Source organism: Cervus elaphus, chromosome 16 (assembly GCF_910594005.1).
Source record: "Cervus elaphus chromosome 16, mCerEla1.1, whole genome shotgun sequence".
In the NCBI taxonomy this organism is placed as follows: domain Eukaryota; kingdom Metazoa; phylum Chordata; class Mammalia; order Artiodactyla; family Cervidae; genus Cervus; species Cervus elaphus.
In genome coordinates this window covers 26,626,600-26,648,541 of record NC_057830.1, presented here as the reverse complement: position 1 = coordinate 26,648,541, position 21,942 = coordinate 26,626,600, and the positions used below count along the sequence as shown (strand labels likewise).

The following is a 21,942-nucleotide window of genomic DNA, read 5'->3' as shown; positions in this document are numbered from 1 at the left end:
TGGCTCAGAAATGGGATTTGGTTGCTTTGTCCTCTGGGCCCCTGCAGGGTGGCCTGTGTGTGTGTGTGTATGTGTGAGCTGGCTAATGTGTCCAGTGTCCACCTGTCCTCAGCCTTTCTCCTGACACAAAGAGCTCTGGAGATACCCCTCCCCACAGCTCCTCGGTTCTTCTGTGGAAACACAGATTTTTCATGGTGAAGCCAGTGGTGTCCTATTGAGACCCTCAGGAGGGACCGAGAGCTCCTCTCCCTCATGGCTGCAGATTCTGGGCCCTGCTGAGGGCTAGCCTCAGTGGTCTGTGGTCTGGTGTGCTGGGATGGCACAGTCATGAGCTGGGCATCACTGCTGTGTGTGAACACACAGAAGAGAGGGGACCCAGAAAGGGAAGATGGGAGAGGAAAAAGGATTCCTGATTCTAGGGTGCAGTCATGTGCCTTCCCTCCCTCCCCTCTTACTCTTGCCAAGTGGCCTGGTGTGGTGCTCCAAGCACCCACTGGTGCTCTGCCATGGAATGCCTCTGCAGGGTAGAGGACAGGAGTGGGGGTGCTGCAGCAGGCAGGAGCTGAGTTAGACCTCAGCAGCAAAGCCCAGCTGATCTGGTTGAGGCGCTGCAGGCTCATGTGACCCTTGGAGGAGGTTGTTCATTCCCATTCCCTTTAAGGCAAGGCAAGCTGTTCTGCCTCTGGGTCCCTGAGCAGAGTGGCACCAGAGTGTAGCTATCCAGGGGGCCTTTCCTCCTGTCCTCTTGGTGGGAGTGGGAAGGTGGGAGATTTGGCTTCTACTCTGTCTGGTTTTGCTTCTTCTACAGTAATTATTGGGGGCCCCATGCCAGCCAGAAACCTGTTTCTGTATCTCCCCTAACATGAGGGCTGATGGTGCAGCATTTGGGTTCAGCCACCTTCTGCTGGGCGGGTCTGAAAGGGTTTTACACCAAATGGGGCTGGGACCCAGCTTAGGGCAGCAGCCAGGCGTCTGCTGTGTGTATTCTCCTCTTTACTAAACAGGAGGCTGCTGTCTCCCCCATTTGGCTGTCAAGCTCACACCAAGGTCACCTGTGAGGATCCAGATGATAGAAGGGATGGCAGCATCTTGGGAAGAGGCCACCAGCTGTCCTTAGGAGAGGAGAGAAGGGTGGAGGGCAGGGTGCCGAGTCAGTCCTCTTAGATCACCAAGCACCGGGGAGGGTGACAAGTGGCCTGCTGGCTTTGTGTGTGGGGAAGGGGCTTCTGAGTGCACAGGGTGGAGATGTTCATCTTCCACCCAGCACCCAGAATTCCCCGGCATCAGGGCTCCCAGTGGAGGGTGGGTTGCTGGGAGCATTGCCTTCAGTGCGGGGAGCTTTGCAGGATTCCTCCTGCTCTCCAATCCTCCCTTCCCCAGTCCCCATAGGCTCCTCAGCAGGCAGCCTTGGAATGCCCTGAAAATCAACCCTCAAAAGTCTGTTTCCTCCTCTCAACCTTGGGGTCGTGGGAGATGTTGGCACCTGGCTGCCTCCCCCAGAACTGAGACAGTGTCACCCGTTTGCTTTTTCCAGGGTTCCCTGCCAAGGGAAGGAAAGGCTACATTTTTGGACCTAATAAGTCTGGCTTGGAGGATGTAGGATCCCCATGACTTCCAGTTTCCTTCTAGAATTTAGTTCTGAAAGAGCTTTGCGGAAAGAGCAACGTGTGTTCACGTCACAGTGAAGGGCAGCGATGTGTTTCACCTCCTGAATTCTCCAGACGTTCAGAGCTCATACTGATTTCAGGGGGGAAGCCATTTTAAAGTATTACCTCCCCTTCTGTTTTATTTTGAATGAATGTGTATTTCTGGCACTAAGACATGTTACAGTGGCAACAGGGACCTAGCACCACTGACTTTAACTCACGTTTCCCACGACTGTGTGGCCAGCTCTGGCCCCTCCCAGACCCCATCCTGTCAGACGGTGCATGGGATAGCTGGAGCTTCTGGTTGACTCTGGGTTGCCATGGAAGGATAGGTGTGGATCCCTGACATGGTCCCGGGTGACCCAGGCACCCTCTTTCACCTGCTGATGCCTCCGAGCCATGGGTGGGGCCTTGGAGCAGAGAAAATGCAGCCACCCCAGATTCCGGCCAGTGTCCAGAAGCCTCGTGGGAGATGGCCTGTTGGCCTTTCTTGGACCACCTGCTTAAGCATCTTCCTCAAGAACTTGGAAGGAACCTTGGTTTTTGGCCCCCTCGGTCAGTGCTGCCCTCTCCCGTCCAGGCCCCTGCATCCAAGGGAGACAGGTCTCAGGTGCTATGTGCTCCCTCCTCCCCATGGAAAGCTGCTGTTACAGGGTTGGGCCCTGCCTCCGGGGGATTCCACCTGGAGCTAATGTTTCCTGCATTTGTGTCCTGGCCTGTGCCCAGTGCGGGAGACATTTTGCCTCATGGAGGTGTCAGCTCTTGACCTTTCTGGAGTACTTGCAGGGCCTTTGAGGGCCATGAGAGTCCTAAAGAGATACCACGGGGCCTGAGTCCCCATCAGCCAGGGACGGGTGCCTGGGTCCCTCAGGTGTCATCATGAAGCTGTCCTGCTGGTTGGTACTGCCCAGAGGTGACTGCACTCCCATGGGGTGGTGATGGCCTGGACTCCAGGCCCGGGAGTTGTGAGGACCACAGGACCTACTGACATCTCCTTCCTGTGGCCGTGGAGGATTCATGTGTTCCCAACCCACCCACTCCAGCCAGACCTCTGTCCCATTCACCTCCCTGCGCCCTGGATGTGGATGATGCCTCTAGGGGTCTGCTGGGTGCAGCCATTTGAGCGTGCTGTTCCCCTTACTGTCCTCAGAGGGTGACCAGGTCTTCCTGCCATTGGTGTGGCCTGGCACCTCTCCCGTGGCTGGACTGGGTGCTGACCTCACACACTGACCGTACAAGCGTACCATCGTCTTTTGTGGACAGACCTGGCATGTGCCCTGCCGTGCTGGGCAAGCTCAGGCCTGGGATTGAGAGGTGTCCCCTGTGGCCTCCATAGGAGACTCAGGTGCTGCCTCACCTGCTTTCAGAGGAGCCACAAGCAGCCGGATCCGGCGGACATGGGGAGTCAAGGGGATGTGCAGAGGAGATGGCGCTTGCTTGCTGTAGTGGGATGCTTGTGTGCTGTGGTTAGTCCCTCAGTTGTGGCTGACACCTTGTGACCCCATGGACTGTAAGGATCCTCTGTCCATGGGGGTTCTCCAGGCAAAAATACTGGGAAGCCATGCCCTTCTCTAGGTAATCTTCCCAGCCCAGGGATTGAACCCAGGTTTCCCTCACTGCAGGCAGATTCTTTACTGTCTGAGCCACCAGGAATGCTTAGAAAGGGCTCAGCTCAATTTGGTTGGCGGTCACTGTGCTTTTTAAATTCTTATTAAAAAAGAAATCTTTTAAGAGCTTAGTTTTGTTGCGGGAGGTGTAACTTGAAAGCAGCTGGGTGTCGGCCCTGAATTTGCTTTCTCAAAGGACGTCCCATGTACCACCTTGACCGCAGTTCTGGTCTGGTTGGTGAGAAGGGTGGGTGCCAGCTGCCTGAGAAGCCTGAGGAATGCACTGGGGAGGGGCCCACCAGTGCTGAAGTGTCCACATCCAGAACCCAGAGGGGCCTCCCCTGTCCCCAGGCTTTGTTGGGGGTGTGGTCAGAGTGTGGTCAGCAGTGATGGACCAGCAGCCTGAGCTGTGGGTCACCACTGTGGGCACAGGGGGCACTGTGGCTCATTCCCTGTTGGAAGAAGGTGCTTCTCTGGCCAAGTGTGTGTGTCCCAGGGTATTCTCAGGGCTCTGGCGTGTACCAGGCTGAGCGTTTCAGGCCTGAATTGCCCAATGACTTGGAGCCCAGGGGAGGGTCCTCAGACTGTCTAACTTGAGTGGAGGGGTAGTGGGCATTTCTCCACCCCCTGTGCCATTTCAGGTGGTAGCTGGGGTGTAGGTCTGAGGTGGGTGAAGCTTTGCTGATGGACTGTTAGCTGGAACAGGATGGTGGCAAGAGGAAGAATTGCTGAGAGGAGGGCAGGGAGTGGATGTTCAAGAGCGTTCCCAATGCTGGGTCTTGTGTTTGGGCTCAGCAGTGCAGGGTGGTGTGGCTTATTGGTTCAGCTGGCATTTTTTGAGCACGTGAACTGGTTCCAGCCCTGGGATATTACAGTGAACAGAAGCATCTTGGTGGGAGAGCCAGGTTATTTCAGAGGAGGGGGTGTTTGCGAGAAGCTTGCAGGAGGCAAGAGAGTGAGTCTGTGGAGAGACTGTCCTGCAGCCCTGGGCGGGCTGGCCTTGTTGGGTGCCTGCCACTCACCTTTCAGAATGGCTGACTCTAGCAGCCCTCTGCCTGGCTGTAGGCATCTTTTGGGGCTGGTGGCCTGGGTTGGAGCTGGATGATGCATAAGGTGACACCACAGAGCTCCAGGTCACCACTTTGAAGCAGGAGAACTTGACCCGGTCCTGCAGGGGTTTGGGCCATGGACTTGGATCTCCTTTGTGGTCTGCCTTGGCTGAGCAGTGAGATGGGTGCTGGCATCTGCCTGAGGTGGTGGGAAGGCAAGGTATACTGTGTGGTGTGTGAACCTACTCCGGGAGCAAGGTATCCTGCTGCATTTGGATCCCAGCCCCGCAGCTTCCTAGCAGGGAAGAGGGCACCTGCCTTTGTGAACCTTGGTTTGCCTCTTTGTGCAATGAGGGTGGTGCTAGCCAACCCTCCCGGCAAGAATACTGGAGCGGGTTGCCATTTCCTTCTTCAGGGGATCTTCCCGACCCAGGGATCGAACCCAGGTCTCCCGCATTGTAGGCAGATGCTTTACCGTCTGAGCTACCTTTGGCCCCACGCATGCTGGTCTGAACAGTTTTAAGAAGCTGAGCTTGATGTGGAGAGCAAGCTGTATCTGGAGGAGCAGGGAGGCCTGCCTGAGGCTGGAGGGCTGGTGCCTCTGCCTGAACACCTGGCTGCCTTATCATCTGAGCTGCAGATAAGGAGAGGGTGTGAACGGAGCAGCTGCAACCTCCCAGAAGCAGATTAGGATCTGCTTCTGGGCACAGACAGTCCAGGAGCTGTGTTTTGGGTGGAGAGGCTCCCTTGGTGAGGATGCAGAAGCCCAGTCTGTCTGAAGTTGGCAGCCTGAGTCAGCAGTGGGTTTTCCTCCTTCAAATAGTTTTCAAATCCAGATCTGCTCCTGAGAGACTTAAATTCTTAGATTTTCTGGAATACTTGATCACTGCCTTCAATTTATGTCAGCCTTCTCTAAGTAAATGTTAACGTTTTTAAAAAAGAATTGAATAAAAGAGGCAGTGTGGTATGGAGAAATAGATCACTGAAACAGAATAGAGAGCCCAGAAACAAATCCAAATAAATACATGACCTGACCTTCGATAAAGGAGCAAAGGCAACACAATGGAGAAAAATGGTCATTTCAACAAACAGTACTGGAACAACTGGACACCCACATGCAAAAAAAGGAATTTGGACTCAGACTCTATACCTTTCAAAAAAGTTAACTCACAATGGCTCATAGACTTAAATATAAAAACAGAACTATAAATCTCCTGGAAGATCACATAGAAGAAAACATAGGTGACATTGAGTTTGGCAATTACTTTTTAGATATAACACCAAAGATATGATCTGTGAGGGAAAAACTTTCTAAGTTCAACTTCATTAAAATGAAGAACTTCTGCTCTGCAGAGGCTTATAAGTGAATGAAAATACAAAATGCAGACTAGGAGGAAATCTTTGCCAAATGCATATCTGATAAAGGGCTGTTACCCGGAACCGGGGAGTCTTGCTTTGCAGGCAGATTCTTTACCATCTGAGCTACCAGGGAAGCCCCAGAATACACTGAGAACTCTTAACAATAAGAAATCAGACAACCAGATTAAAAAATGGGCCAGCTATCTTTTTTTGTGGGTCAGAGAAGGTGAACACAGACCCACGTTTTCCTCCTTGTTTCTGACTTTGGCTTCTAGAACAGAGGAAAGCTCCTGGAGGGAAAAGTAGGATAAAGACCTTAACAAACATCTCATCAAAGGAGGTATACTGATGGCAAATAACTATATGAACAGATACATCATATTTCACTGGGGGAAATGCAAATTAAAACAATGAGATGCCACTAAACAACTATTAGGATGGCCAAAATACAGAACACTGGCATCACCGAGTGGAACTAGTGGTAAAGAACCTGCCTGCCAATGCAGGAGATGTAAGAGACATGGGTTCAGTCCTTGGGTTGAGAAGACTGCCTGGAGGAGGGCATGGCAGCCCACTCCAGTATTCTTGCCTGGAGAATCCCATGGACAGAGGAGCCTGTGAGCTACAGTCCGTAGACTTAAGTGTCTTAGCACACGCATGCACGACATCACCAAATGCTAACAAGGATGTGGAGCAGGTGGAACACTCATTCATTGCTGGTGAGAATGCAAAATAGTACTGCCACATACTCTTACCATACGATTCAGCAACGATGCTCCTTGGTATTTACCCAAATAAGTTAAAAATTTATGTCTGCATTAAAACCAGCATGCAAATGTTTATAGCAGCTTTGTTCATAATTGCCAAAACTTGGAAGCAACCAGGATAGCTTTCAGTAGTTGAACAGATAAATTATAGTACATGCAGATAATGGAATATTATTCAGTGGTAAAAAGAAAGGAACTATCAAACAATGTAAAGATATGGAGGAATCTTTTTTTTTTAACCTATTTATTTTAATTGGAGGCTAATTACTCTACAATGTTGTGGTGGTTTTTGCCATACATTGACATGAATCAGCCACCGGTGTACACGTGTCCCCCATCCTGAACCCCCTTCCACCTCCCTCCCCATCCCATCCCTCTGGGCTGTCTCAACGCACCGGCTCTGAGCGCCTTGTTTCATGCATCAAACTTGGACTGGTCACCTGTTTCACATATGGTAATATACATGTTTCAATGCTATTCTCTCAAATCGACAGGGAGGAATCTTAAATGCATGTTAGTAAGTGGAACGATGTCAATTTGCAAAGACTGCATACTATACAATTCCAATTACATGGCCTTTTGGATAAGGCAAAGCTGTGGAGACAGTTAAAAAATCAGTGATTGCCAGGAGTTGGTGGGGAGGGAGTGATGAATAGGTAGAGTATGGAGGATTTTTAGGGCAGTGGGACTATTCTGTGTGATACTATAATGACGGATGTGTTAGTTGCTCAGTCATGTCCAACTCTTTGTGACCCCATGGACTATAGCCCACCAGGTTCCTCTGTCTATGGAATTCTGCAGGCTAGAATACTCGAGTGGGTTGCCATTTCCTTCTCCAGGGGATCTTCCCACCCCAGGGATTGAACCCAGGTCTCCTGCATTGCAGGCAGATTCTTTACTGCCTGAGCCGTCAGGGAAGCCCATAATGATGGATACATGTCATAATTTGTCCAGACCCATAGAATGAGCAGCACCAAGAGAGAACTGAAATATAAAGTATGGACTTTAGTTAACAATAATTTATCAATATTGACATAGCACTTATAACAAAGTACCACACCAAAGCAAGGTGTTAGTAATAGACAATACCGTGCAGGTATGAGGGAGTACAGGGGAACTCTGTTTTCTGCTCAGTCTTTTTTTAAACTGAGAACGTCTTAAAAAAATAGTTTATTAATTAAAAAACAAAGCAAAGCAGTGTAACAGCTACATTAAAGAAGTCTGCGGAAATGAAAAAACTCATAATTAAGTGATTATAATTATTATTTTTGCCTATTACCTTCAAGTTCTTGTTTCCCCATATATGGCTTTTATAAATACCATTATAGTCTCTAGGTGTCATTGCTTTTAAAGTTTATCTTTATGTTTCTCGAGTGTTTCTTAATCCTGTATATTGGTTTGCAAGGAGAGTCTGTGGTTTAGGGTCCATTCCTGTCTTTGTGCTTCCTGTTCTGGTCCTCTTGGAGGGGTTTTCCAGAAAGCCCGGCTCAGCTGTGCTCTGAAGGTGGGGAGCAGGCTGCAGCCTGGGCAGAGTGTCCCTGACCATGGCAAGGTGGTCTTGAATTGTGGGGCTCCCTAAGCATCTGCTTCCAGGAGCTTCTGTGCTCCCGGAGTGATCCTTATGCCTTCTGCACAAGTCAGGAGGGTCTAGACAGTGGACCCCCTCATGCCCCACCTCCCTGGGGACCAGGGATGGCCAGCTCCTGAGCTGGGATATTTCCCAGGTGCTCAGGAGTGGGGTCTTTTTGGTGGCTTTAGGAATTAAAGATGGCATGGCATGAACCCTGGCCAGGCACATGGGCAGAGGCGGCTGTGGAGGAAAGAGGGGTGCCAGATGAGGCCTGGTGGCCCCGAATTCTGGTGGTTTGCACAGAGCTGTCCTCACTTGGCTTTAGCGGGTGGGGGAGGGTGGGGTTCCCTGGCAGTAAGGTTTAGGCCTGACTATCAGCTGGCCATGAGCAGGATGTGGGCACAAAGGTAGGGAGGAAGCTGTGGTGTGGGGAGGACTTGAAATGGATGTGTAGACCCGTATGTGAGTTTATTAGATTCTCGGAGCCACTTTGAGAGGTCTTGGGACTCTGTTTTCGCAGATAAGGAGACTCAGGGGCGGTGTCACACTTCTAAGCTCACGCTGAGGGGCAGCAGCTGGTGGCATACTTCGGCCTCTCCCCGGGATTGTCATTTTCCATGTGTGTTCAGGGGCTTCCCTGGAAGCTCAGCTGGTAAAGAATCCACCTGCAATGCAGGAGACCCTGGTTCGATTCTTGGGTTGGGAAAATCCTCTGGAGAAGGGATAGCTACACTCTTCAGCATTCTTGGGCTTCCCTGGTGGCTCAGATGATAAAGCATCCGCCTGCAGTGCGGGAGACCTGGGTTCCATCCCTGGGTTGGGAAGATCCCCTGGAGGAGGGTGTGGCAACTCACTCCAGTATTCTTGCCTGGAGAATCTCCATGGACAGAGGGGCCTGGCAGGTTACAGTCCATGGGTTAGCAAAGAGTCGGACACGACTGAGCAGCTCCGCCTAGCATAGTGTGTGTTCAGAAGGTTGCTGGGGAAAGGGAGGTGTTACTAAATAGGCGTGGGGAATGCTGGGTCAAGAATGAATTGCTGTTGTGGGACTTCTCAGAGCCTTTAAAATACTCACTGTGTTTTAAGCTCTCAATGGGGCATGGGAGGCCTTGCACCCCTGCTACCTTTTCTTGGCTCTTTGAACATCTCGTGGGACTAGGATGGGCTCTGGGGAGCGTCCTGTTGGCTGACTGTTGGTCGAGGTGCGTATGTTCCCGTGGCATGTCTTGGCTCCATTTCAAACACCATTGGAGTTCCCATCTCACTCACTGGTGGTGCTGTTGGCCGCACTTGGATCTAAACATGGAAAGCTGGCCTTGCCCTTGAGACTTCCTACCTGTCTCAGGCCAGAAGCTGCCCTGGAAGGACCTGTCCTCCTTCTGATGTCCACCCCCACCACTCCCAGCTCCCAGGCCTCCTTTCCTGACTGTTTCTGTGCTTTCTCAGGAGTGGATAAACTGGGAAAAGTCTTAGCTATAAGCTAAGTGTGGCGAAGCAATGCAGACCTTTGATAATTCCCTGAATCTGAAATCTGGGGATGGACAGTCCAGGGCCTTAGAGACTCAGCAGTGTCAGCAGGGTACTTTCCTCAGCCTTGTTGAATTTGTCCCCTGTCTCATTGTCTCATGGTGGCAGAAAAGCTGCCATGGTTCCAGGTATCACAGCCATATTTGAAGACAGGAAGCAAGTACGTGGTTAGGTGGCAGTTAGGTAAGATGTCCATATTTTAATCCATAAAGGGAAATATTTGCCAGTAAGCTTCTTTGGTTTTTCTGGTTTACAGTGAGATAGTGTGGTCTCCCTTTGTTGTAAGGGCGTCTGGGAAAGGCTTGATGGTGTAGACGGGTCATGATTTGTTTCCTGGGATGGGGCACAGTGGGTTTTGTTGGTAGAAAGGTGTGGCAGGCAGTGGGCAGGTGCAGAGGGGTGCTTTCCTGTGTCTGTCTAGGTTTCTTTGGTTTCCTTGGTTTCCTCCCAGGGTCTGATTGGTGCTCGTGTTTGATGAGGCCCTCCTCCACCTGGGCCTGTCTTCTGGACAGAACAACCCACATACTCTTTTAGGTGCCTCCAGGGGCTGCTATGCCATACTCCTCCCACCTCTCACTGCCCGGAGTCTGTGGCTGGGATCTGGTGACCTGGGAGCTCTCTACGTGCTTCTTTCCTTTTTCTCTGAGCTTTACATTTCCCCACAAACTTTTTATTTTGAAAAACTTGGGCAGAAGAGTTGAAGTTATTAGTTGTTAACATTTTGGCATGTTAGCTTTGTACCTCTGCGCGTGTTTTATTTTGGCCCATATACACTTGCCCTGAAAACTTCAGCATGTGGCTCCTTACAGGAGTGAGGATATTTTCCTACAAAAGCACAGTTCAGTGTCCCACTCAGGTCTAACTCGGATGCTGTCAGCCACACATCTGATGTGGACTGTGCCTTCCTAATAGTTTTCCTGTTTGGATCCAGCATGCAGTCAAGAGTCACGCACTGCATCTGGTTGTTTTGTTAGTTTTCATCTAGAACGGTCCTCCCCCGCAGCAAGCTGGCACTGGGCCGCTCCGGTGTGTCGGGGTTGCGAGGATGGAGGGGGTTGTGGACAATGGATGGGGAAGCCACTGTGAGCTTTTAGGGGAACATTTCCAGCCACCTGATTTCTAGGAGGGTGATGGACATGACCATGCTGAAACCTAAAAAAGGAAAAACTGCCTCAAATGTCTTTCCTCTGACGTAGCAGTTTTTACTTTGGTACGTGCCCTTTTTGTCTCTTTTTTATGTTCTTGGGTATTTTGCAAAGTCATAATTGTAGCATTTGTACTAATGTGTGTGGTGATGGTGAATCACCGCATGCCTGCAGTTTCTACCTCCTTGAGGTTTGGTGAGAGCCCACCACAGGGATGAGTGGGTCTGCCAGTCTCCCTCTTCCCTCAGGGGTAAGTTCATGGTGGGCTCACCCCCTGCCCGGCCCACAGCTGGGCCCAGGGTTTTGCATGCCCCTCCCATCTCCAGATTGGGGCCAGACCTGTCAGGGTGCCTCCCCCTGCGCCGTGGGGGATGCAGCGTCTCTGCCCAGGTGCTGCTGTGGTCTCTGGGGCGCCCCACAAGGAGCTGGCTGTTGGGCTGTGTCTCAAGCCAGGAAGTTCTCTTGCTGCTCTGGCCAGCAGCAATCCACTGGCACCTGCCCCAACAAGTTCTGAGGCATTTCTTCTCTTTAATTAAAAGTTTCAAGTGGGAGAATAAATTTGGCTTTTTTGGAAGAAGCGTTGTAAGCTTGAAGGGTGGAGTAACGAGGACCAGGGGCAGGGCAGTGGTGAAGTCACCAGGTATATTCCTGGGTGTGATGAGGGCCCATGTGTGTTTGCATTTTAGAAATACTCTTATCATCCTGAAGTGTTTTGTGGCAATAGAAGTAATTGACTTAAGGGGACTGCAGGGTCATTTGATTAGCAGCAGTGCCAGGGTCCTCTGCCACTGTTGAAAGCCTCCCACACCGCCCCCCCCCCCCCCCCCCCCGCCATCCTCTCAGGTCTTTGAGACCATCCTGTGTTTCCAGTTGGAAGCAGATTCCCAAAGGTGTAGGTCTTGATGGCCCCAGCCACAGGCAGAGTGGGCTGGTTCTAGGGGACCCTGTGGAACAGTCTAGATGTCTGCACTGTCTCGGGCCCTGTGGACGCAGGTAGCACCCTGCCTCTCCCTGGCTGTGCACTGGACCTGTGACATATGAGAGTGATCTGCTGTAACGTTTGCTGGGGGATGGTTGGTCGGGCTCCTGATGTCTTGGGTGGGTCCTGGTTTTATCATGGGGTGATGGTGAGCGCTGAGACTCCTCTGTCAGCACAGGTGTGCTGTGAGTGATTTGGAGCCCCTCAGAGGGGGCTGGTTCCAGGGGATGGTAGAGAGTGTGAGGCAGGGGTGTCCCCAGGCACTGGGGACCCTGACTGTGAGTGGGCTTCTTGGCCAGTGGACCCACGTTCCCTATCTATACTGACTCCCGGGGTTTGGGGCCCAGCCTCAGGAGGGCTTGCCTGCCTCTGCCCATCTTGCTTAGTTGCCTTTGCAAGTTTGAGGTTAACATCCCCTGGACAGTACCCCTGGGGTACCTACAGAACTAGTGTGGGTTTTTAGGGCCCTTGGGTGGTCTGCCCTGGCTGGGATCTGGTTGTCGTGGCTGCAGGCCTGGCTCAGCCCGAGGGAGGTATGCACATGTGACTGCGTTTACTGTTTGTGAAAAGAAGGTTAAAAGGGGAACTGGGAAGTGAATAAACTCAGAGGAAGAGGACAGGGTGAGTTTAGGGAAAATGGTAAAACATGTTAAAAAAAAAAAACTATCAGAAATAAAATGAAACAACAGCAGATGAAAATAAACAGTGAAAGTTTTTAAAAAGAAAGGGATACACGATGCTGTTTGAAAGTAGAGGAAAACAAAAGGCTGAATGATGGAGGGGCATACGTTTATTCTCGTGGAAATAAAACTGCTGGAGCCCACATAGCCGGTCGGTGTGTTGTGAACCCCACCTGGCAGAGTAGACGCTTCCCCGTAGCCCTGGCCCCAGGGCCCCTTGCCCGGCTGCTGTCTTCCGGATCGCCTGCCTGCCCTAACATTTCCTGCACGTAGATCACACAGTGTGTGTTCAGCCTTTTGTCTGCTGCCCGTGCACGTGTCAGTAAGCCTTTGGGACTCAGCTCTGGCTGCACCAATCACAGTCAGTCTCTTTTCTGCTGTGTAGGTGTCCTCAGTCTGTGGACACACTCGGGTGGTTTCCAGTCTGGACTGTAATGGATTGGAGGGAGGCCGCAGAGGTGGAGGTGGGGGTCAGGGGCTGCCCTGTCCTTGTCCTCAGCAGCATGAGGCCCCTGCTTGCCCGGACTGTGGTAGATGCCCACTCATGCCCTTGCTCATGACTTCCTGGGAGTCCTGAGTCTGGAGAGCCCTTCTGTATTTCTTGCAGTGGGGTCAGCGTGGAGGCAGCCTGCCCTGGCCTCTGGGTCCAGACGGCAAGGACCCAGACCCCTGGTGGGCACGCTTGCTCCAGTTGGAGAGAGCAGCTGCCTGGCAGGAAACCCCACCCCTCTCGCCGCCCCGCCTTCTCACCTGCAGCTCCCCGTGTCCTGGGAAGCGTGGTGTTTGGCTCACGGCTGGCCTGCCTGAGATGTCCGTCAGCCTCTGTAAATATTTGATGACGGCGATGATAAAAAACAAAGCCCTGCTCTGTTCCTGGAGGGGAGCAAGACGGTGACTCTGGAACGTTCCGGCCCTGCTGACTGCTTCCTGGAGAGGTTTATAGATGCATATTTTGAGGCAGGCCCTTTGTGTCCTCAGTCTGGCAAGGCGGAGCGGAGGCAGTGTAGCCAACTTTCCACCTGGAGCCTGGCTGCGCCTCTCGTGAGTGCTGCTGGCCAGGCCGGGGCTCACAGTGGGATCTTGCCCTTCAGATGTGACCTGGGACAAATCCCTGGCCACAGGTCCTGGGGAGGAGCTCAGAGAAGCCAGGGGGACTCGGGTTTGTCATAGGCACCGGACCTTATAGCAGAGAGGTTAGTGGCTGGCCAGTACTGTTGGGCCCTGATGGGCTTAGCTGGAGTGTCACAGGTATATCACATACCTGCCTCCGTGGTCCTGCCCCGTGGTCCTGCCCCCATGGTCCTGTCCCCATAGCTCTGCCCCTGTGGTCCTGCTCCCACAGTCCTTCCCCTGTGACCTGGATGTGGCAGCAGCAGCGCCTGACTCTGGCTTCCCCATCACTGTCTGTTGCTTGTGCAGGCTGTGAGTGTGCTGAAGATGCCCCGTCAGGCCGTGCTGGCCTCCGTGTGCCAAACTAATAATATCGGTCGCCTTGGGTCTGTGTGCCCGAGTAGAGGCCTCCCTGTCCCGCGGGCGCTTCCGTGGGAATGACAGACCCTTTGAGGCAGCCTTGCTGAGGGGGAGCAGGCCTCCAGGGCTCTGGAGTCAGGGCCACGGCCCTAGCAGACAGCGAAGGCCCTCTCTGTGGGTGGGGCAGGAACTGCTAGTGGGCCTCTGTGCTCCCAGGGGTGGGGGCGGGTGTTCCAGATGGGTGTTTATGGCTGATGGCCTTTCAACGAAGGGTTTCTGCTGTGTTTTCTCTTTGGAAGAAGGAAGATATTATGGGCAGGGTGGGGGTAGGTATAGTTTGGTGGAGGTTGAATTAACGAGGGTTTCAAAGGACCTTGTCTCTGAGTATAATTATTAATGGTCATGATAAGAGCTATGGCAATTTCCTGAAAGCTCGCCGAGGACCTGTGTTAACGTGTGTGTTGATGTTTCTTACTGAGTCCCGGTTGCTGCCCCAGGAGGCTGGTTTATCCTCTGAGGCCCAGGAAGGCTGTGCTTGCTGAAGCTGTTCCTCCACCGGGCTGCCTTTGCCTGGGATTCCTGTCGGCCACTCAGAGTACTCTCAGTCCTGCTGCGGGGGCGAGGCTGGAGCCCCTGCTGCCCGGACCTGGAAGGGCAGTTCCTGGGGGCTGTGGGAAGGGGGCCAGCCAGTCTGACCCAAGCCGGGGTACAGGGCACTGTCGTGAGCCTTGAGCACGCTTTGCTGAACCTGGTTTGTGCCGTGAAGCTGGAGTGAGGGCCCCCGGGCCTGATGGGCTGGGTGTGGCCAGAGGAAGGTGTGGAGGCCAGGAGGGGGCACAGGTCTTGGCAGCGTGGCAGGTGGCCCCATGTGGGCAGTGAGAGATGGGATGTAGATGAAAGAGGTCCCACGTGGGGCTTCCTTCTTCATCTAGAGAGGGAAAAGATGAATTAAAAAGATGGCATTACCCCCGAGTGTCAGTTGTGAGACGGGGTGATGACTGGCTTGGGGAGAGATGTGTCTGGTGTGAGTGCTGTAGACAAGGGGCTCCGGTTAAGGAAACTCACTGGTGGTCTTCACCTGGTCAGTGGGCATGAGGGGCTGTTGCAGGCTTTTGCAGGGGTGATATGAAAACAGGGTTCAGGGACAAGGGCTTGACAGTTGCATGTGAGATGGTGGGAGCAGTAGAGGCACCGGGTGGCTGTGGCCACTTCCTGCGGATCTGTCCATGCAGGCAGCCTGCTGACTCATCACTGTTGGGGGCGGCAGAAAAAATGAAGGCTCCACCTGTGGCATGTGATGAGCTGCCTGTGGCCCCAGGAAGGGGTGGCTTCGCTCTCTGGGGAGGCATGTGCAGCCAGCCCGTGGGTTCTGAGGGGTCTATCCTAAAAGCTCCTGCCTGGGGCCTGGCTCTGGGCTGATGGCCCATGTACCCCCTCTACCTGTCACAGAGCTGCATATGTCCTGTGGCCAGAGAGTCGAGTGGACCTTACCTGCCAGATGGGACCTGCCAGGGCTGGGGTCTCCATGGCAGGGACAGGGAGTGCAGGAGAGGACACGGCCAGCTGTCCTGTGGCCATTCCCTTGACTCCCTCCTGGAGGGCTGTCCTGCTGCTCCCTACAGGCCAAGAGTAGATTCAGCCTGTAGGAGGCAAAGGAGTCAGTGAATAGTAGGAATCAAGGCTCTCTGGGGACATATGTTGGACTTGTGCTCAAATCAGAAAAGTGTTTGCATTTGTGGGAGATCCTGTTTTCCTCCCTCCATTCTGGTACAAATATTATTGTTTAGTGACCTCCCTCCCCAAAGTCTATATTTGCAGATCAGCTTTACCCATGACGGGAGGCATGAGGGCCAGGGTTGGCCAGATGCCTCCTTCCAGCTGACCAGCCCTTCTCTCCTGCCCCCTGCGGGCACTCTCTGTAGCCCACCATCTTTTTGCGATCTCATCTCTGTACTCCCCTCTCCCAAAAGCCCCCCTCCCCCATCTCTGTCCCCACCCCCTGCTTAACATGAGCTCTGTATCCATAGCAACAGTTGCTGCTGTGGAAGCCACTGCCTGCCTCCTCATCCCATGGGGAGGTATTTTTGGCACTGCAGAGAGATATTTATTTTATTTTTGGTTTGACTTTTCCTCTCTGAGTGAGCACTACACAGACAGAGCTGGGGGCAGTGTTCAAGGAGGCCTTTGCGCTGGGAGGGGCGCCGGGCTCAAGAGCCACCTTGTGTAGACACGGGCCCTTCCCCAGGGGATCCTGTAGACCCCATCAGAGATGATGGCTCCTTTCAGCAACCTCTGGGGACGTAGATCACGGGGTCACAGATTGTACTAGGGGTTTGGGGCAGTGACTCTGGACAGCAGGAGAAACCAGCGGGGTAAGCCTGGACTTGAGGAGTGGTCTGACTGAAGCCCCAAGGCCTTGGGCCTGAGCCGGTAGTCACAATAATAGCTCACTGGGAGCATGCAGGGCATTGGCCTTTTGGGCACCAGCCAGCCTAGCGCTGGCCCTGGAGCCTAACACTCTAAGTTCCTGTGATGCTGCCTGGGCTCCATTTTACAGGCTGGGGATACTGATGCCACCAGGGTGGTCTTCAGCACCTTGGCTAGACATCTCCTTCTGAGACATCTTCCTGTCCCCCCAAGGCTCACGGATGGCAAAATATCTGGGCTCAGCTTCTTCCCCTAGTGTGTGAAAGTGAAAGTCACTCGGTCGTGTCTGACTCTTTGTGACCCCATAGACTATATAGTCCGTGGAATTCTCCAGGCCAGAATATTGGAATGGGTAGCCGTTCCCTTCTCCAGGGAACCTTCCCAACACAGGAATCGAATCCAGGTCTCCCGCATTGCAGGCAGATTCTTTACCAATGGAGCTATCAGGGAAGCCCCTAGTGTGTGGGCCCCCCTAATTTCTTTGGGGGTTGGGACTGTAACCTTCTTTTGCTCTAGTCTTGGCCGCTGTGAGTAGAGGTGACCCTCACATATGGCACCTGCCCTGACACAGCTTTGCTCCTTACTGGGAGTGCCACTGGGCTGCCTGGGAGACCCCAGGGGCATGGGATCTGCCCTGTCTGGCCCAGGCACACCCTGGCATGTGGCTGGGGGCCGTGGATTCCCAATGTCCTTGACTGAGACATCAGGGGGGTTGGTGGCCAGATGGATGATGATGGAGTGGACAGGTCTTCCCATGAGCCAGTGCTGGGATTGATGTGTGCTGGGTTTGTCCTGGAGGGACTATCACTGAGGGTGGTCCACAATGCATCTGCTGCCATTGGTGGGGAGCTGTGGCCCCTCGGGGAGGGAGTCCAGTCCCCTCTCGAGGGTTTCCTTGTTGAGGAGGTGGCTGGGTGTGCTGCACCCTAGAGTGACTAAGAGCTGTTCCCTGATCCTCCACGTGGGCATGATGGCAGCTTGCAGGGGGCCGTGGCATTGCTCATGATGCCCATGCCTGGCCAGGTTTCCTGCAAGGGTCATGACAGGGCATCCAAATCAGAGTCAAGGGCACTGGTGCTGACTGAGGGCCAGGCAACCCAGTGGTTATTTTTGATATACGTCAGAAAATAGACTAATAAACCTCATTCCACCCCAAATTATTATCAGGAGGTTCCTATACTTTATCTTCTCAATCTCTCAGTTTTGGATAAGCTCCCAAGTACAGACCTGAGGGGTTAGACCTGCCCAGATCTCTGGAAGGGCCTTAGTTACCATCACTGACAGGCAATACCTGCCAGTTCCCCCCTAACCCCTGCAGAGGGTTGCATTTCCCATTGATCAATACACAGTAAGTGCTCAGTGCACACACGGGAGGATTGGACTGGTCCATCTGCCCCCCAGAGGAGACGGAGCTCAACAGGAAGAAGCATTCAGGGTTTGTGGGTTTTATAGAATCAGGAATTCTGTCTCCAATGAGTGTGTTTGGTGCAAACCCAAAGCCGTTTATAGAACAGATGCCAAAGGGAGCACTTGAAATAAACGCCATGGTAACCTCACCCTGGGGAGGAAAATAGCCTTGCAGCAAGCATTGCTGCTGCCCAGAACATGATCCGGGGATGTAACTGGCGAGTGTGTTTTGTGTTTAGTTTCATGAAGTTTAGCAGATTGCAGAGAATGGGGGAAACAGAAGGAAGGAAGAGAAAAGTTCCTGTGCCCTCCTCCCAGAGCTCAGCCCCCCACTCTCACTGGTCATTTTGTTCTCACCGTGTGAATTTTATTAAGTCCCCGCATGGTGCTTTTCACCCTTGGCTGTCTCACCACTTTCCTTGGTAGTTGGGGATTATAACTGCCCCGTAGACCACATGATCTGAGTCACTGCCGCCAGGCCTGTCCTGGGATGTCCGGTTATTTCTCAAAATTATAAATAACCATCCAGTGAAGAATTCCAGGCACACACACACACAGAGGCATTGTGGTTTTGGATGGTTTCCCTGTGGAGGCGCACGAGGCTGAGAGTCCCAGGTGGGTTCTGCAGGACTCACAGGCCTTGGATGCACTTTTGGGCTGCAGTGCCTGCTGGACTATGTGAGCAACTGCAAATGAAGTTTAAGTGTTAGCAGTATCTGTCACCCTCTTATGTTGTATTCTCTGAGAAATGTTGTAAATTCAGTAGAGGAAGTAGCTTTGTGTAGGGAAGAGACGCCTGACTCCTGTCTGCGGGCCGAGGGTAGGGACGTGCCCCCGCCTGTGTCCTTCTGTGTGTGTGCGTTCACACACGTGCAGCTGGGCTGCGCTCAGCACTTCCCCGGCGGCTCAGACGGTGGGTTGGGGGGCGTTGCTGAGGAGGAGCAGCTCAGAGGAGACAGCTGTGCCCGGCAGAGGGAACAAATGCTGCGTTGCTGGGAGCTGGGTGTCTGTCCGTGTGGCCTCTGGCAGTCTGAGGGTGCTGTGAGCATTGGGAGTCACCATTGCCCAGTGGCCTTGCACGTTGCGCGTTCCCCGCTCCCCCAGCTGCCCCCGGCTCCCTCCTGGGTCAAGGGTTGGAAGGGGGATGGCTGCAAAGAGTTACGAGATGACGGTGACCCTGGCAGAGGAGGCCGCAAGTGAGTGAGCTGACTGCGTCCCGTGGTTTACCTTGGCCGAGTATCTACACCTGTGTTAGGCGTGTCCTGTGCAGCCAGACCACACAAGCAGGTTCCCCGTGTCAGTAGCTGGGAAGCTGATGGGGCTGGCTCGTGTGGGCCACACAGTGCCCGAGCCCTGGCCCTGTCCTCGGGAGTCATGGGTACCTCGAGGCACAGCCGGGGGGAGCCCACACGGGCCTGAGGAGTGGTGTGCTGAAGGCCACTGAAGAACACTGACACTTTGCCCATGCCCTGGTCTCTGGAGGGAAGGGGAGTTGTGTTGTGGGAATGATGGGTTGGGTAGAGTCAGGGCTCTGACCACGTCGCAGGCTGGGCCAGGTGGCCGACGTGCTGATTGCTCCCGGCACTGTCCCTTATGGAGAGTGGCATTCCAGCGTCTCCCGGCCGTCTCTCTACATTGTGATGCCCCTGCCTGTGGATTTGAGGACAGCTGGGGGTGTGGGCAAGGTAGAGCTGTTTATGGTCACAGGGCCAGGGTTAGAAGACTCTGGAGTGAGTCTGGCTGGGATGGGGGGGGTGCAGGTGCCACATGGTCCTGGGGTCTGTGCCGATGGCTGTGGTCCCTGCCGCAGTGTGGGTGCTGCCTGGGGCAGGCCGTCTGGCAATGGGTGTGAGAGGGACTTGGTTATCTGCAGAGAGGCCCAGGGGAGGGGGAGCTGAAGGGTGAGCTGCAGGAACTCACCCTGTGCTTTGCTTTGCATTGGTCCTGGGTTCTTTCAAGTCTTCTCATCTGGAGTGATGTGTTCACCCCACTCTGAGGTCTGCCTGTCTTCTGCAGCCATGCTTCACCCGTGTTCATCCATGTTCCCAGGAGCCTGCACACACCTGGAGGGGGTGGGAGCCAGGTCGGCTGAGCATCATGTCCTGACCTGGTGCTTGCTGAGGTGTTGAGCTTCCGTGAACCTCAGCTTCCTCTTCTGTAAAATGGGGCAGCACCGACTTGCATGGCTTCTAGGGCTGAACAGCGAAGGCAGAGGTCTTGTCTTTAGGGTGACCGTAGTGAGCTCAGTCTGTGGCTGTCCAGCAGGGCATGGCTATTGGGAAGTGTTTGCTTGAGGGAGAGAGGTATGGAGGAGGTGGAGGTATTTCTTCACCCATTAGGGTGTTTGTGACAGGAGAGAGACTCCCCGACACTGGTTCTCCCGACCCTGAGTTCTCAGGGTATCAGACCTCAGAGTTTGCTCCTGGCCTCAGGAGTCGTTCCTAACTGTCCAAGGTGAGATATAACAGATGGAGGCAGAGCAGCCCCTGTGAGGTGCCAGGCCTGGCATCTGTAGGTCTCAATCGTGCAATGGGGAGGTGTCTTTACCATCTCCAGGGGAGGAAACCCTCCTGCAGAAGGGAGCCCCACTGAATACTAGCTCTGCTTTGGATTTGGGATGCTTTTCTATCTTGGGAAGATTGTACCATCATCACATGTCACAAAGATGGTTGTCCTTTGTAGGGATGCCCTGGGGAGACCTGGGTTGTATGGCTGCATAACTGAAGAGGGCAGGATGGAGGGTGACAAAGAGCAGGGTAATTGGGGTGGTGTGCTTATTTCACTTGTCATTTCCTTTTACTTTATTTTGTTGTGTTTTTGCAATTTTTGGTCATTATTTCATTACATACTTGTATAGCCACATAGTGGGAATTTTAACAACTGAGGTGTGGTTTCAGGTGTGTCTCCCTTGTTACTGGATGAACCAATGTTAGCTCTCTAGGCTTTGAGCTGTTTAGAGTTTGTACTTAAAAAGTTTCTCAAGCATTATTTCCTAAGTTTTTTAGTAGTCCAACTAGAGATTACAATAATGTATCCTTGATTATTAAAGCACCTTACCTGTCTCCTGAGAAACCTATATGTGGTCAAAAAGCAACAGTTAGAACCATACATGGAGTAACTGACTGATTTCAAATTGGGAAAGGAGTACAACAAGGTTGTATATTGTCACCCTGCTTATTTAGCATCTATGCAGAATATATCATGTGAAATGCTGGACTGGATGAAACATAGGAGGAATCAAGATTGTCAGGAGAAAATATCAACAGTCTCAGATATGCAGATGATACCACCTTAATGGCTGAAAGTGAAAAGAAACTAAAGAGCCTCTGGATGAAGGTGAAAGAGGAGAGTGAAAAAGCTGGCTTGAAACTCAACATTCAAAAAACTAAGATCATGGCATCCAGTCCCATTACTTTATGGCAAATAAAAGGGGAAAAAGTGGCAACATTGACAGACTTTATTTTCTTGTGCTCCAAAATAATTGTGGACAGTGCCTACAGCCATGAAATTAAAAGATACTTGCTCTTTGGAAGGAAAGTTATAACAAACCTAGACAGTGTATTGAAAAGCAGAGACATCACTTTTCCGACAAAGGTCTATGTAATCAAATCTATGGTTTTTCCATAAAGAACAGAAACTGTAAGAACCTAACAGAATCAGAAGAGATTAAGAAGAGGTATCAAGAATATACAGAAGAACCGTATCAAAATGGTCTTAATGACCTGGATAACCACAATGGTGTGGTTATTCACCTAGAGCCAGATATACTGGAGTATGAACTCAAGTGGGCCTTAGGAGGCATCACTACGAACAAAGGTAGTGGAGGTGATGGAATTCCAGCTGAGCTATTTAAAATCCTAAAAGATGATGCTGTAAAGTGCTGCACTCAATATGTCAGCAAATTTGGAAAACTCAGCAGTGGCTGCGGGACTGGAAAAGCTCAGTTTTCATTCCAATCTCAAAGAAGGGCAATGCCAAAGAATGTTCAAAGTACTGCACAGTTGTGCTCATTTCACATGCTAGCAAGATAATGCTCAAAATCCTTCAAGGTAGGCTTCAACAGTATGTGAACCAAGAACTTCCAGATGTAGAATCTGGATTTAGAAAAGGCAGAGAAAGCAGAGATCAAATTGCCAACATCTGTTGGATCATAGAGAAAGCAAGGGAATTCCAGAACATCTACTTCTGGTTCATTGACTATGCTAAAACCTTTGACTATGGATCACAGCAAACTATGGTAGTCTTAAAGAGATAGTAATACCAGACCACCTTACCTGTCTCCTGAGAAACCTGTATGCAGGTCAAGAAG

General features: G+C 52.3%; 1 protein-coding gene across 6 annotated transcripts in view; it reads left to right on the top strand.

The window, feature by feature from the left end:
- WNK2 (WNK lysine deficient protein kinase 2) overlaps positions 1 to 21,942 on the top strand; it is a 144,322-nt gene that overhangs the window by 2,377 nt on the left and 120,003 nt on the right. The window lies entirely within an intron of this gene.